Genomic DNA, 16,626 nt, shown 5'->3' on the forward strand with positions numbered 1-16,626 from the left:
AATTTAGTATGTAGTCTCAGGGTGGCCTTGAACTCACGGAAATCCTCCTGCCTCTGCCTCCGAGTGCTGGGATTAAAGGCGTGCGCCACCACACCTGGCTAAGGCACACGGATTTGCAAGAGCCTGTGAATTCCAGACACGTGTGCCCCCTTATGCATCTGGCTAACGTGGGTTCTGGGTAATCAAGCCTCAAACCAGGGTCCTTAGGCTTCACAGGTGAGCGCTTAACCGCTAAGCCATCTCTCCAGCCCACAACCCCAGATTTTATTTAATTTATTTTTAACAGGCATTAATTAGTCTGTGATATAATGAAATATTTGTGAAAATGAAGTGCATATTGATTTTGCATGGTAAGGCCAAGATCCCTGGTGGAGAAATCCTAAAGCAGAGAGGAGTGAGGCAGGCTTAGGATATTAGCATGGACCATCTCAGGGTGCTGTGTGGCTGTTCGGTCCCAGTCACTTTGCTGCTGTGGTCTGTGGCAGAAGCTAAATGCGATGCTCCTTGATCCTGTCCCTGTTTCTTGTACTTTGGGAGGGTCCACATCTCCATTCTGGCTTTATGGGACTTCCAGCGAAGACAACACATGATATAGAATGAGAAAGCACGTCATTACCATGTGATGTTGACGTTGTAGTCATAAAGCACTTTTTTTAATGCTTGTGACAGTTTTACCACTGGATAATAAAAAGCAAACAGAAATGTTACCAAGTTCGATTCATCCTGCAGTCGCTGGGTGAGATTTCTGGAGGGAAGTATTACAGGGTAAGGATATGTGTTGTATACATCTTGGATTGTGTGCTTTACTTACGTCTTGTGTGTTTATACACCCAAATAAACATCCCGCTGGATCTGTACGGCACATAGGCTTCCTTTCTCGGCATGCTGCGCTCGCTGCCTTCCACGGTGAAGCTGCACGGATTTCAGACTCTGCGGTGCTGTAGTTACTGGACTGAAAAGGGCTGTCATGAAATTTGCAATTGGCTCTGCATATTTTGTGAGGTTTCTCATTGGTCTCTCTGTGGTTGATCTCATAGAGCACCTTTACAGAAGCCTAGCAGATGCCTCATTCATTAGCTGAATTCCCAAGTTCAAGATTTTCTTAATAAAGGAAAGGGAAAGAGGGCTTCTTGAAGCAACGGGCAAGAGGTGGGGAGAGGGGTTACAGATGTGAGTGAGCTCTTGTTTAACAAATGGCATGTACCCTCTCTCAGTCATATGCTGAAATCCTCACCCCTAATTGGTGATTTTCAGAGGTCCAGCCTTTTGGGATAAGTGGTCCATGAAAGTAGAGCATTTGCAATGGAAGTAGAATCAGGGTGAGAAGAAATGCAAGAGAGACCATTTCTCTTTGTGCTTCTGAACGACACGGGGAAGCACACAGCTGCTCTTAGATCAGGAAGGGGTCATGGGGAGGGCCTCAGGCACAGGCCCCCCACTGGGCATGGAGCTGGGCCTTCCCAGCCTGTATACTTAAGAGAGATCCTGTGCCACGCAACTCAGGTAGGCCATAGTAGGACGTGCCGTTTAGAACTGAGGTGTGACTGAAGATTTGATGGGTGGTTGGCAAGTGGCCCCAGGGTGGAGAGGGCATCAGCCAAGTGATTGCAACACGCTGTCAATATCAGTACACAGCTGGCAGAATTTGCTAAGCTGCTGGCATGGAGTGTAGGTGGTGGTCTCTCCAGCTTTATCTCGGTTTCGCTGAAAGCAGCCTGACTGGGAGTAGTTAAGTAACTTGCTTCAGCTCTGCCTTTTGATGGTGGGGCGAGGCCTCTTTTTTTTAAATTTTTTTTTTTTTTTTGTAATGAGGGTTATGATGTAAAACTGATCTGTTTCATCGCCTCTCTTGAACTGTTACTTCGACTCAAAAATAACCCTAAGTGGGCTGGAGAGATGGCTTAGCGGTTAAGCGCTTGCCTGTGAAGCCTAAGGACCCCGGTTTGAGGCTTGGTTCCCCAGGTCCCGCGTTAGCCAGATGCACAACGGGGCGCACGCGTCTGGAGTTCGTTTTCAGATGCTGGAAGCCCTGGCACGCCCATTCTCTCTCTCTCTCCCTCTATCTGTCTTTCTCTCTGTGTCTGTCGCTCTCAAATAAATAAATAAATATTTTAAAAAAATAACCCTAAGTATATTTGACCTGCATATTCCATAGCACATAATGAAATAGACGAGTTTAACAAAATCGCTTGGTTTGTTTTTGGTTTTCTTACAGGCTGAGCACTCCTGCCCTTGTCTTACGTTCACCCCCTGCCCTGCAGGCCCATGGCTTGTAGTGGTATCCCCAAATCATTTCCAGATAAGCTAGGAACAGTGACAGGACCAGCTGTGTTTCTCATAAAAGATTAGGCACAAGTCATGTAGGAGACTTTTCTCTACACTAACTGGAGAGCCCAAAGCAGTCGGTTAACATGATTAAATTTTCTTTTTCCAATGAACTCATGTAAACACGTTACAACTGACTTCCAGAAGGGAGATAAATGTTGCATGGAGATGTCCATTCCAGCCAGATTGTTGTGCCTGGTTTTTCTGTTTGGCTATAAGTGCTTAATGTTGGTTGAAAAGGTAAAAGTAGGCTGAGAACTGGTACATCATTCGGTCAGCATCGCACGGCTTCAAATACTCCAGTGAACCCATGTGGAGAGTTGCAGTCACTAGGGCCTGGCTGCCTGTTACCTGTCTGTGGTAGTTTGAATAGATGGCCCCCAATATATTCAGTGTTTTATTACAGTTTGTAACCTACATCTGCAGCCACCTGCCTGGAGGAGGTGTCCCTGGGCTGGGTTCAGCCCTAAAGTGTGATGGTGGATTTGGAATTCCAACCTAAAGATATGCAAAGTGTGCCTAGCTGGAATTCCTGCCCTGTGGTGTTCTTTTGGCTTGAGGGCTTTTCACTCTGTGTGTTTGGACCTGTGAAGGCAGACCAGCTTCTTCTGCCATTATGGAACTTCCCCTGGATCTGTAAGCTTCAATAAATATCACTTCTTCCATAACTGTGCGAACCTGAAGCTGTCTGCTACATTGTCTCTAGGAAGCCTTGGATGAGCAGCCGTACAAATTCCTGTTGTTTCGGGGGTGGTGGTGCACAGTGAAGGAACACGGACATGTTCCACTGTTTTGTGTTGTCCTTGCTAAAATAAACAGATGGATGCAAAATTATACAATTCCAATGGGAGACTGGAGCCTCATTCTAAATATTCACCTTATCTACATCAGTGCACCTATGTAAGAAATGTTAATCAGGACAGCGCATCCTGTTACCCACCATGGAGTCTCCCAAAACATCCTTGGGGATGATTCACGTGATCCTCAGGAGTCCTGAGTTTGGAGGACGTGGTATGCGTTCCCCACCCCATCGCTCTCCCTGTTTGGATCTCTGGTACATGGCTGCTGGGTCTCTGCTTGACTTCAGTGACAAGGCTCGTGGTCTTTTGAGACCATCCTTTCTGTCACTTGGTGATGTTCATTACGTAAAAAGCTCGGATCCTTCAGTCGGCTCCTACCGTCTACTCATTTTTCTTGCTCACATGTGGAGTCCAGAGAAAGCCAGAAGACCCCAGCCCTTCAGACGGCGGAGCTTGATGCCCCCTGTAGCGTCCTGCTTGATCTCCATGGGCGCTGGGATAGTTTAGTAGAAACTCTCAGGTCTCCCTCAGACATACGGCTGTTTATTAGGCGAGTCATCTTATCAAAGCTAGGTCAGCATACACCATTGTTTCTGCCTAAGAGGGTTGCATGAAAACAATAAGAAATGTGTTAACACAGTGCTTGGAAAATTTCTTGTTGAAAAAAAAAATAGGTATTGCTACTGCCAAAGTTTCTCTTAAATCTTAAGCCAAAGACTAGAAAGAGACTAGACTCGAGGACATGTTACCTACAGCATCATATGCTCATTCCACCTTCCTACCATTGATGAATGTACCATCACGTAGCACAAACTTCATCAAAACAGGACCCCTTTCACTTAGCCGGATTCGTTCTTTAGTAACTGGCCTAAGCGGTCACAGTTTGCATTTTTTATTCATTCACAAACCACTGTACATTTTCTCCTTAGGCCATACATTATGTCACCTCTCCCTTATTGAAAGTGAGTTCCTTATAAGCACTACAGTTTCGTTCACAAGACTTGGATTGTGAAACATCCTCTAAAAGGCAAAACCTCCGGATAGCTGGATGTGTTCATTTTGGGACAGTTCACTAGGATTGAGAGGGTTGTGGTGAACATTTTTTTTGTCAGACCCATCCTTTTCACACTATGGGATCAGAAAGTTTAAAAAACAATATTTGGGGCTAGAGAGCTGGCTTAGTGGTTAAGGCGTTTGCCTACAAAGCTAAAGGACCTCTGTTCAATTCCCCAAGACCCACATAAGCCAGATACACAAGGGGGTGCCTGTGTGTGGAGTTTGTTTGCAGTGCCTGGAGGTCCTGGTGGGCCCATCCTCTTCCTCTCTCTCCCTCTCTCTCTCTGTCTCTTTCTCTCTCACCCTCTGAAATAAATAAATAAATTCTAAAAAGTGTGTATATATATATATATATATATATATATATATATATATATATTTTTTTTTTTTTTTTTTTTTTTTTTTTGGAGGTAGGGTCTCACTCTGGTCCAGGCTAACCTGGAATTAACTATGTAGTCTCAGGGTGACCTAGAACTCATGGTGATTCTCCCACCCCTGCTTCCGGAGTGTTGGGAGTAAAGGCTTGCACCACCACGCCCAGCAAAAATAAAAAATTTTTAAAAATTAAAAAAAGACAATATTCACTTTCATATCTGCTAGTGTAATTTCTGTAGCTCATTAAGGAGACAGAAAACTATCCTTGTCTGGGTTCCACAGGCCACCTCTCATGGAGCCGTCTTTACTGTTAGATTGTCATCTAAATTCTCTGCTCTTTCTAAAAGTTAGTGCGATCTTCCTTGCCTGTACTTACAGGCCATTATTGCTCACTGGCAGGTCCCCTCCTTAATTCTCATTTCCTTCATGTGGTTTAAAAACCACCCTTCACTGTATGCATGCATAGCTAGATGGCTGCTTTTAGTCATTCTGCTCTGTTCTACATGGGGGTAATTTGTGATGACATAGTTGCAATTTGCCTTTTAAAGTGTCATCTAAATGTTTGGGGACAGTTTTCATTCACTAGGAGAAACAGACTTGTGCACATACAAAATATTAGGGACAGCACAACAGCATCGTGGTCGATGTTTTGAGGGGGCCAGCCGCCTTCTTTCTAAAGCATTCTTGGTCAGGATGATTTGTTTGATGCTAGCTGGCTTTTCCCTGTACCCTTAGTTATCTGCCATGTTTTAGTAACTTGTCATTAACATTTTACAATGTGTCTGCATTATAAACTTGCCATAAGGATTAGGTGGGTCTTATAGTTCATCCAGTATTGGGTGCTGTGGAATACTGAGAAGAGTCATGGATGTCTGCTCATAGAGTGCTGGCCACTGTTGCTCCTTGTATCATTTCCATTGAAAAACAAAATTCTCTTTTCAAAGGAAAAAAAAAAAAAAAAAACAAACAACAACACTTCTTTAGCACGTGCAGCCAAGTGCTCCTTCTGAATATACTCGGCCTTATTCTTCCACAACTGTCGTTTCCACAAGGACCCTGTACTGAAATCCACCCAGCTGATGTTGTTGGGGACATTGATTTACACAGGACAGTAGAATAGAGTCACTTCTAAGGAGGTGGCACTTGAGACAGTTTTCAGGAAACCAGTCAAACATCTCCAGGGAACCTGTTTTGGGCAAAGGGAATAATAGCCTGTGCCAAGGCTAAGACCTAGCTAGACCTCTACCTTGGGGAGGGGGAGAGAGGAAGGGGGAGAGGAGGAGAAATGGGGAGGGGGGAGAGAGAGGGGGGAGAGGGAGAGGTGGGGCAGAGAACAGCCTAACACACACTAGTGAGGGGACAGCAGACTGACCGTGAGTTCTGGTCTGAGACAGAACCAGGGCCTTGCTTATGGCAAGTGCTTTGATGTCAGTCTGTGAAAGTTGAGGACAGTTTAGAAACTGCTAAACAGTAGGGATGAGGCTCCCTGTAAGAAAGAGATGGTCTGAAAGCAGGAGTGGAAGTAGAAAAAGGATTCAGTCGCTTCCACGGTGGTGACGGGTGGTGACGGTGAGAGATGGATGCTTTGCCCATGGACTTGCCTGGGAGCGGATGGGTGGATGTGGCCAGTCTGATTTGGTAGCTGTTTTAAAGATGGCATTCAGATAAGGATCCCTACTGGCACGAGCGGTGGCCAGGGGGTCAGGCAATGGGAGGAACCTAGTATGAAGAGAGTGTGCTGCTCCCTTGGTTTCTTCAGCTTGTACGAACTGGATGGATGCTCAGGCTACTGGTAGGTGGGGAACCAGTGGCGCCAGAGAGGGTCTTAAAATGTGTTGTTTTACTTGTGTATGTATGAGCGTATGTAAATGAGCACATGCATGGCACAGCATTTGTACGGAAGTCAGAGGACAACCTTGTAGTACACAGGGTCTGCTGCCCGAGGCATGCACACGTTGGATGACTGATGCTTGGGTCACATCACATTGGCTTTATGTGGGCCCTATGGATTTGAACGTGGTTCGCCAGTTTTAAAAACAGGTGCCTTTCCTCACTGTGCCCTCTGCCTATCCCTGCTAGAGAGACTGAGAATGAGAATTCAGTTGTTAGGTTTGAGAACTGTTAAATTTTTGAGAGGTTGTTGAATTTCTAGCAGAGTAAGTGTTCTGAGGAAACGTATCACTTGAACAGTTTCTTAACTTCCACTTGCCATCCAAGCCACAGGTGATCTATTTTTTTTTTTGTTTTGTTTTGTTTTTGAGGTAGGATTTCACTCCTGGCTCAGGCTTTCCTGGAATTCACTATGTAGTCTCAGGGTGGCCTCAAACTCTGCCTCCCAAGTGCTGGGATTAAAGGTATGTGCCACTATGCCTGGATTTTTCCTTTCTTTTTTCTTTTAAATCTGTTTTTTTACAAGCCAGTCAATGATTTCAGGAAAAAGGAGAATTATATCTTACATTTTTAATATTATAACAGAATTAGATTCAGAATTCACATTTAAGAGTTGTAGTATACTCTTATCCGTAGCCTAAAAGAAAATATACTAGCTTCCAAATATGTATGTGATGTAGAAGTTTGAAACTTTCACTTCTTTAAGAGAAATAAATCATCACCTTAATATATAACTTTATTGTTAGACTCTGAGGTTAGGACAGGTTGATGGAAATTCAGATTATACATGTTGAGTAATTCAATCTTAGAAAATAATGATAACACACCTTGCCAGTTAATTTCACTTTAAAATGTACTCATGGGTTTTTTTTTTAAATTTGTTTTTTTGGTTTATTTTTATTTATTTATTTGAGGGTGACAGACAGAGAGAAAGAGAGAGACAGAGAGAGAGAGGGGGGGGAGGAAGGGAGGGAAGGAGAGAGGGAGGGAGGGAGGGAGGGAGGGAGGGAGGGAGGGAGGAAGAGAGAGAATGGGTGCGCCAGGGCTTCCAGCCACTGCAAACAAACTCCAGACGTGTGCGTCCCCTTGTGCATCAGGCTAACATGGGTCCTGGGGAATCGAGCCTCGAACCGGGGTCCTTAGGCTTCACAGGCAAGCGCTTAACCACTGAGCCATCTCTCCAGCCCGGGCTTATTTGTATTTTTCTTTAAAATTAGGTTTATAGTATATAACTGCAAAATGCTACATGAGAACCACCTTAATAAAGAAAAATCACACACAAACCTTCAACGAAAGCTATCTGTAAAGAAAATGATGCTAAATTCACTGTTAGCTTTTGTATTTTCATGTAGGAGTATTGATAACTGTACTATCACCTTTTTGACTATAAACAAGGAGGTGGGTTGCAGAGAATTGCCTCAAAAGCTGAGGAACTTTCTTAATAGTTCATTCCCTTTAAAAAAAAAACCCAAAAAACAAACAACAACAACAACAAACAATGAGCCTTCCCATTTGTTTGTTAGTTAAAATTGCAGAAGTCTTGAGATCATTTCCAAAGATTTTGGCGATTGGGCTTAGAAAAGTTTTGTTTTGATTTGGAGTAGCTCATAGATACTCTGACTTGGGAACTAATCCTGTGACAACTTTCGAATGGCAAGACGAGTCAATACACCTAATTGTGTTTATTTATTTAATTAATTATTGTTGGGACCAGATGCTCTTTAATTTGTTGCTGCTGAGATATGTGAGGCTATCTTCATTAATGTACCAATCAGTTCTCGCAGAATTCCAAAGCTGCTTGCGCATCCTATCTGTTTGGTAAAGACCTCCATACTGTCTTGACTTTTCTTTTACAGGTCAACCAAGTTCACGTTAGCAATGCACCCTAGCAGTTGAACATTTTCTGTTATGGATAACTGCTGTCAGAAAACATCACTTGATATCACCTCTGATACTTCAGTGACTAATTTTACCTCTGGGCTGATCAATACCTTTTCCTAGTAAGGTTTAATGAGACTTAAATGAGTCAATGCACAGAGCCTGTGAATTGGTATCAGGGTGGGGAGTATTTATGCTTTTCTACTTGTTTCTTCCTGGCATCCTGTGGTAAGTACTAAAGCATACATATCCCAATTCTATAATAAGCAGACTTGCGGAATAGGTTGCATGAATCAGGAAGTCCAAGTTCTCATCCTTCCAAAGCACAGTCACTGGTTTTGGTCAAGTGGTGTTACCTGTTTTTTTTTTTTTTTTTTTTTTTTTAATACTTTGTTTATTTACTTGCAAGAGGGGGAGAGAATATGAATGAATGAATGAACAAATATGGGTGCGCCAGGGCCTCTAGTCACAGCAAATGAACTCCACATGCATGCACCACCTTGTTCATCTGGCTCTACATGGGTACTGGGGAATTGAACCCGGATGGTTAGGCATTGCAGGCAAGTGTCTTAACCACTGAGCCATCTCTCCAGCCCAGTCTTACCTTTAAAACATCATTTTTCCTGGCCAGGAGTATGGGGTGAGAATGCTTTGTTCTTTGATGATTCTTACATGTTAACCTCGTTTTTGTTGCACTCTCAATGAGACTGAGACCGAGAAAACACATCACAGTGTTTGAGGACTAAAAGGGAGAGGAGGCACTTTACAACCACAGAAGTAGATACACATGGTTAGGGGCCTTAGCCTTGGATCTGTCTTTTGGTACCAGCTCCTGAGCTCTTGAGCTAAGTCTCAGTGTTATTGGGGAGCATTTGTGTGTGCGCGCGCTGTCTTCTGCACAGTGTTTCCACAGGGGCGACAGCGATGAAGGGAAAACGCGGTGCTGGGGGTGGAGGTGAAAGGAATGAGGTTAGTGGAACTAATGGAATCTTACCAAATTTCTAGGCTGTCATAATAACATAGCAAACATGGGTGAATCCAAACAACAGAAACTTTATTGTCACACAGCATTGGCAGTTGACAGTCCAAAATCAAGGTGTTGTGCATAGCCATGCTTCCTCTTGTCCTTTTGTCCTTCCTAGGTTTGTAGATTCATTAACCTCCTTCTCCCCTTCCTCCCCCACATGCCTTCTCGGCTGTGTTTCCCTTTCTGTGTCCACTTTCCTCTCTTCTTATAAGGAGAGCAGTAACTCTGGGTTTTGGCTTCACTCTACTCCAGCTTGACCCCATCTTCAGTAAAACTACAAAGACTCATGCTGTTCTGGGGCATGAACTGGGGAGGGGTGTCCAACGCAGCACTTGGTGGGTGCAATTGGCAGTGGTCATGGGAGTCGAGTGATAATGGTTACTATGGGGTATGGAGATGGTGGTGGTGAGGAGATAGGATTTTGCTAAAGCAAAATGACCGCTTACATGTCAGTCTTGATAGATTTTGGGGGTGGCATCTCTGAAGCCTCATGAACAATATAAACTGAGGCAGGTCTAGTCCCCTGGAGACTCTCCCGACGCCTTTCCTCTCTCTCTGTCTCAAGGTCAGGAAATTTGCAGATGACTGGCACAGAAAAGCGATGCCAGGCTGTTTGGCATCATCGTTTCCAACTTTGAAACATGGAAGAGTGTAAGTCTTGGAAACCCGGGGAGGGGCACGTATAAAGAGATGATGGACAATGCAAAAGAAGTAAGAAGTAGTTATGAGCCATCACGGAGCAGTTCCTTGAGGGATCCAGACATCTCCACTGTGTATCACGATTCCTTCGGTTGCAGCCAGGCACGGAAGCTCCGTGGCCCGGCTAGCCCCTCGTCCCTACTCACAAGACCGAGTTCTTGCTCATTCGAGGAATGGCGTAATAGCTCCACTGGCTCCAGATATGGCACGGGTACTTACCTGCCCCGTCTGACTCGTAAAGGATTCCATCTAACAGGACATGCCCGGTTGTAGCAAAACTGTGCTTTGTACATTGATCTCAACTTGGCTGCAAACCTGTGAATGGTTCTTGGCACCAACGCTTACTGCAGTATCGCAGGTTGGCCTGCTGGCAGCGTCTTAAGGAAATGAGGGGAGGAAGACGTTAGTTGTGTCCACAGGACTCCAGGGCAGATGCATGTCTGACTGGGGAGGAAGGTGGTGTATATAACTGCAATTACTTCCCAGTGCTTCCCAATAAAATGTAAATATAAGGTGCTAAACTTGTCATGGAGGTGGGACAGAGGTCATAAACCTATAGTGAAAATATGTATGTGATCTTTGGTAGTCCGTGTTCAAGGTCATGTTCCCTTATCTGTTCCTGTGCTATCTCAATATGTAGCCCAGGCTAGCTTGGAACTTGTTATCCTCCTGCTCCAGCCTCCTGAGTTTACAGGTGGGCATTGCCGTTCTCCTTTCTTCTCATAAGAGATGTTACATGGTCTGTTAGTCCCTTGTTCAGGGGCCTGGAGTTGGATATATCCCCCCCTTTTTTAAAAAAAATAAATTAGTATTTAAAGAGAGAGATCTTTGCACGATTGCAAGCTCAGAATCCCCTATTCTGATAGTACTAAAAATATCTAAGCTCCCATTTAGTGGAGTGAATGAATCATTTTCCTTCTCAGAGGGTTTGCTCAATTAGCATTTTTAAGGCCAGAATTTACTCTGGAATCCTGGAGGGGGACATTTCCTGGTGGTGGCAGGTGATAGCCTGTGAATGACCTGCGTTCTCTCAGCTCCATAATCAGTTCTTGTTATTCGCCACCCAGACACCAAGTCACATACCATTTTCACCAATGTTTTTTTTCCAGTTTCTAAGGTTTATTTTGCAGCAGAGCAAACACAGAATACCTGAGGCAGGAAGGGGTTGTTAAAAAAGCAAACAAAACAAAACAAAAACCCACTTAATTTTTTTAAACAGTGATAATAGCAGCCAGGAAGGCTGGAGTCTTGAGTATTTAATAACGTTTAATGAAAAAAGTACTTCCAGGGGCTGGAGAGATGGCGTAGCGGTTAAACGCTTGCCTGTGAAGCCTAAGGACCCTGGTTCGAGGCTCGGTTCCCCAGGTCCCACGTTAGCCAGATGCACAAGGGGGCTCACGCGTCTGGAGTTCGTTTGCAGAGGCTGGAAGCCCTGGCGTGCCCATTCTCTCTCTCTCCCTCTATCTGTCTTTCTCTCTGTGTCTGTCGCTCTCAAATAAATTTAAAAAAAAAAAAAAAGTACTTCCAGAAAGAAAGTCAATACTAATGTAGAAACCAAAGCAATAAACATCAAAAACCTATAGAAAAACTACAAAATACTCTGGATTTTTTTTTTTAAACTAAGTTTTCTGCTAAGAATTTTAAGTATCAGGAAAGTGTAAATCTCCTTGTCTCTGCATGGGAGCACAGAGCTGCAGTTCAGTGTTAAAATGAACATCACAGAGGCTGGTCATCCTGAGCATGAAAAATGTTGAGAAGAACTATTTTGATCAGTTTCTTACAACTCTGCATCTGTTTCCTAAAACTTCCCCCTTCAAGTAAAAACAAGTTCTACAGTAAAAACTCATGCCATTTCTAGAGAGGTGGCTTTGTGGTTAAGGTATTTGCCTGTAAAGCCAAAGGTCCCAGGTTCACGTCCCCAGGACCCATGTAAAGCCAGATGCACAAGGTAGTGTTCAAGGTGGCATCTGGAGGTCATTTGTAGTGGTTGGAGGCCCTGGGTGCCCATTCTCTCTATCGGTCTCTTCCTCCCTCTCCTCTTTCTAATAAATAAATTTAAAAGTAAAAACTCATTCCATCAGATACTCCTTCCAGAAATGTCTGTGTTTAGTTGCCAGTGTTACTAAGGCCATATTTTTTTTTTCCATTTGTTTTATGCCAAATGCCTCACCTGTGAATTTTATCACCAAGTCTTTAGATGGAAAGTCTTAGAGGTATTTTGGCATTTGGCCAAATACTTTAAAATTGTCACAGTGAGGAAGTGGGACTTTATTTTCCTTTGATCAAATTCCATTTTTCAAGCAAAGTCGTAGTGTAGATTAAAAGCCTGTGGCAGTACATATCATGAGAGGTCACCGGCAGTTCCCCCAACATCAAGCCCCCAATATTCCTCAGGCATCCTAAGTTCAAGAACACTTTCATTTTCATCAGCCATTGAACTGGATATGTTTTCTGGTACAGAGCAAGTCCCCACACTATGGACTCATTCTTGTCAAGGCTGGGAAGTTTCATTTGCTTGTTGAAGCTTGGTTGCTGTGTCCCCTTCCTGTGACACAACCCTGCTTTGTAAAGTGAGGCTGTCAAGTAGGGCATTTCTTCCGTCATGCTGAATCTTAGAGCAACTTCTGGCTTGCTTTGGTTTTCATCCTGTTTTCTTTCCTGGCAATAATATTATTTGAATTACTGATTAAGAAAGATTGTTTTGTGTCTTGCTTTACTCATTGCAGTGGAGTTTGAGCTGATTATAGGGAAACATACCTGTAACCTCATCACTCGAGGCTGAAGCAGGGGGATTGCAAGGTTGGGGCATGCCTGAGCTACATAGCAATGCTGTTTGAAACTGTTTCTTCTACTGCCAACCTCCCTTCTGTTTCCAAAAAAAAAAAAATTCTATAATTCCATAAAGAGAAAAATCAACACAGTTAATCTGAATTCCTTTGGATGCCTAATATAGAAAGGACCTAAACAGGAGAAGCATCTGCTCAAGTATAAACATTTTCTTGCAAAACAACAAAAAAAATTGCCCTTGCTCTTTTTAGAATTGCCATTATGCTTTGGAGTTATACTATGAGTGTAATACATATTCATTACCAAAGGTTAGAATGCACAAGCGAAGAGAGTGTGAGAGAGAAAGAAAGCACCAGGATTGTTTTTACTAGGCAAAAAGACAGGTTTAAAATCTCTTGGCTATGCTTTCCAGATATATTATTCCCGCGACTTTACTCATTCTGTCTTTTCTGAATTGATTCTGGCCTTCGGATGAGGATACTTGTGAACATGCTTTAAGGGACACGGGCATGTTTTAGGATATAGAATGATAACTTTGAACCAATTGACACATACTGCTTTCTTTATTCATGTTCTGCAAGGGTGGGGGCCAAATGTATCAGAGTATGGCTGTGGAAATCCTTTTAGGTGATTGATAATTTTGGTGAAATGCTAAGGTTAGTTCTATGGGTTTGCTAGGCTTGGGAAAACAAACTTGGTAGGTAGAGGGGTCACTGGTTACAAGGAGTTCCTGAGAAGAGAAACCCCAGCTGCCTCTGTGATTCCTGCAGGGTGGGAGTGAAGACCTGAAGCAGACAGCCTCCGGTCGCTGAGATGAACTTCTAGCCTAGGCACAGTGATGGAGAAGGGGATTTATTGAAGCTGACAGATCCAGGGGGAAGTTTCATAATGGCAGAAGAAGCTGGTCTGTCTTCACAGGTCCAAGCGGAGAGGGAAGCCACAAGGCAAGAAACCCCAAAGCCACAGCACCCAGCATACCTCAGGAACTCCAGGCACTCTGCGTGTCTTTACACTAGAACTGCACGTCCACCACCACACTTTAGGACTGGACCCTAAGATCTGCCCAGTGATACTTCTAGCCAGGTGACTTCAGATCCAAACTACAAACTAATAAAACCCTGACTGTATTGGAGGCATCCATTCAAACCACCACCGACCATAAGGGAGAAGGCTGGTGAACACCAGATCATCCAGTTACCTTATTAAGCCTGATATATTGTGACTGTTGTCCCCTGGTTCGGATTCTAAAGGCAGTAGCATGTGACACTTGGAGTCAGGTAAATCTGAATTATAAACTTAAGCAAGCTAATTCCTCTCTCCAAGGCTTAGTTTCCAAGTCTTTAAAATGGACATGGTTGTTGGAGGCATAACAAGGAAAATCCAGTTATATGTATAAAGCAATGAAGACGGTGACATCCCCTTTAATCAGGTTGTGGGTTGAATTTAGTCAGGAAACATTGATGGAGTAACCAAGGGCTTGCTTAAGAGACACTACTTAGCAGAGCTGTAATGGAGCTCCAAATAACCAGGCAATGCAACCTGTATTCTCGTTCTCCTCATCTTCAGAACTGTGAGCTGGGCACTCGGTTGACTGGCGTCTTCATGCATGCTATGGCAGCGGCCGTGTTTACGATGTCAAGGGCAGAACCCTGGCTTGTCTTACTCTTTCTCACCTAACAGCTACTTCTCAACATGCTGAAACGGATGTGGCTAGTGAATCCACGTGGACAGTTGTCATTAGCCATCAAAGCCACTGTGATCCCGAGCCTTTATTTAATTTTAAAGTTTTCCAGAAGGGAAAGCACACTTTTACTCCAATGAAAATTTGATATGTATAGAGAAGATATCTCTGTTATGGTCTCCAAAGCACTTGGAGCATCACAGAAGAGAGAAAGAATGTAAGTGTGTGTGTGTGTGTGTGTGTGTGTGTGTGTGGTGGGGGAAGTATTTTGGTACCCTATCCTTTGGACATAAATGACTTGTGTTACTACCTCCAAAAGATCTGCATAGTATTGAGCCTATAAACATTTTAACATAGATGATGGAGGAGGGAAAAAAGAGACAACAAAATAAAAGAGGGACAGGGCTCAATGGACTAGGGAAGGGTGACAAAAGAGGTAATGGGGCTGGGGAGATGGCTTAGCGCCAAAGCCTGCTACTTTGCGTTTGAGGTACCAGTAGCCATGCAAAGCCAGGTGTACTCCATGGCACTTGTGTCATTTGGAATTCTGCAGTGACAAGAGGCCATGGTGGGCTATGCTCTCTCTCTCTCTCCTCACAAATAAGTATCTCTTAAAAAGAAGTGGGCGTGGTGGCGCACGCCTTTAATCCCAGCGTTAGCCTGAGCCAGAGTGAAACCCTACCTCAAAAAACCAAAAAAAAAAAAGAAAGAAAAGAAAGTGATGGCAGGGGATTATGATCAAATTACTGTACATTCATGAATTAAAATGATTTGATATCTTTAGGATAATTTCTTACACTTTAGGACTGGAGAGATGGCTTTGTGGCTAAGGGGCTTGCCTGTGAAACCTAAGGACCTATGTTCGACTTTCCAGGTCCCAAGTAAACCAGATACACAAAGGTGAGGCAAGTGCAAGGTCACACATACTTACTATGTGACACAAGCCCTGCGCATGTGTGCACGCGCGCGCGCACACACACACACACACACAGCTTGCTCTGTCTAAAATAAAAATAAGAAAAAATTTCTATACTTTAATAGGTATTTATATAAAAAGCCACTTTTACAAAAGGTGGTTCAAAATCTACGAGAGTGTATGATTCTGTTACAAACATGGCCTATGTGCAGAGCATCTATGGCCCCTCTGTCATCTGGCCAGCTCTGCAGACTGTCTGTAAGGACTCTCCTCTGTGGCTAGTGTGACACTCTGGCTTCTGAGTATGTCAAAGATCACCTGCGCATGCATATTCATAGGTATTGACTCATTAATGGTGCTTTTCCTCTAATTTGTGAAATTACAAGAAACTGATGTGTTCTGGTTTATATTTTATAATTAACAGCATTTAGTTTGTAAGTAAAGGGATTTATACACTTAAAATTATATCCTTCGGCTAGGGAGGTGGCTCAGTGTTTAAAGGTGTTTGCTTACAAAGCCTGCTGGCCTAGATTCCATTCCTCAGACACACATAAAGCCAGATCTACAAAGAGGCACAAACGTCTGGGTTTCACCTGCTGTGGTGTGAGGCCCTGGTGATCACATAAGCATATGCTCTGCTTGCAAACATAAATAAGGGGACAGAGAGATATCTCAGAGGCTAAAGGTGCTCCCTTACAAAGCCTGGCAGCCTGGTTTTGATATCCTTGTACCCATGTAACACCAGATGCATAAAGTGGCACATGTATCTGAAGTTCATTTACAATGGCTAGAGGCCCTGACACGCGCGCGCGTGCACGCGCGCGGACACACACACACACACACACACACTGCACACATACTCTCTCTTACTCTCTCACTGTCTCTCTCTATGTGTCTTTATCTTTATCACATAAATATTAACATAGATAAAATATTAAAAATATATCATTTAATTTTTACAGCATTCCTCACATTTCATATTCTTTTCTGTTATTTCCAATCCTAAGACTACACCTACCTGCATGCTCTTTTCAGATTAAATATGAGGGCTGCTGTAAATTTTAAAAGCAAAATACTTTATGTCTTCTAAAGAGGAAAATCGCAGCAGTGATTTGGAGGTCATTACAAAATATTCAGGCTGCTTCCAAAAGCCTTGAAATTTGTAATTTACTAGGTCTAGACTTCATTTTTC

General features: G+C 43.5%; 1 protein-coding gene across 10 annotated transcripts in view; it reads left to right on the forward strand.

The window, feature by feature from the left end:
• The window catches only part of Nrg3 (neuregulin 3), a 1,113,809-nt gene that overhangs the window by 27,643 nt on the left and 1,069,540 nt on the right, over positions 1-16,626 (forward strand). The gene's annotated exons all lie outside the window — the stretch shown is intronic.

Source organism: Jaculus jaculus, chromosome 18 (genome assembly GCF_020740685.1).
Source record: "Jaculus jaculus isolate mJacJac1 chromosome 18, mJacJac1.mat.Y.cur, whole genome shotgun sequence".
In the NCBI taxonomy this organism is placed as follows: Eukaryota; Metazoa; Chordata; class Mammalia; order Rodentia; family Dipodidae; genus Jaculus; species Jaculus jaculus.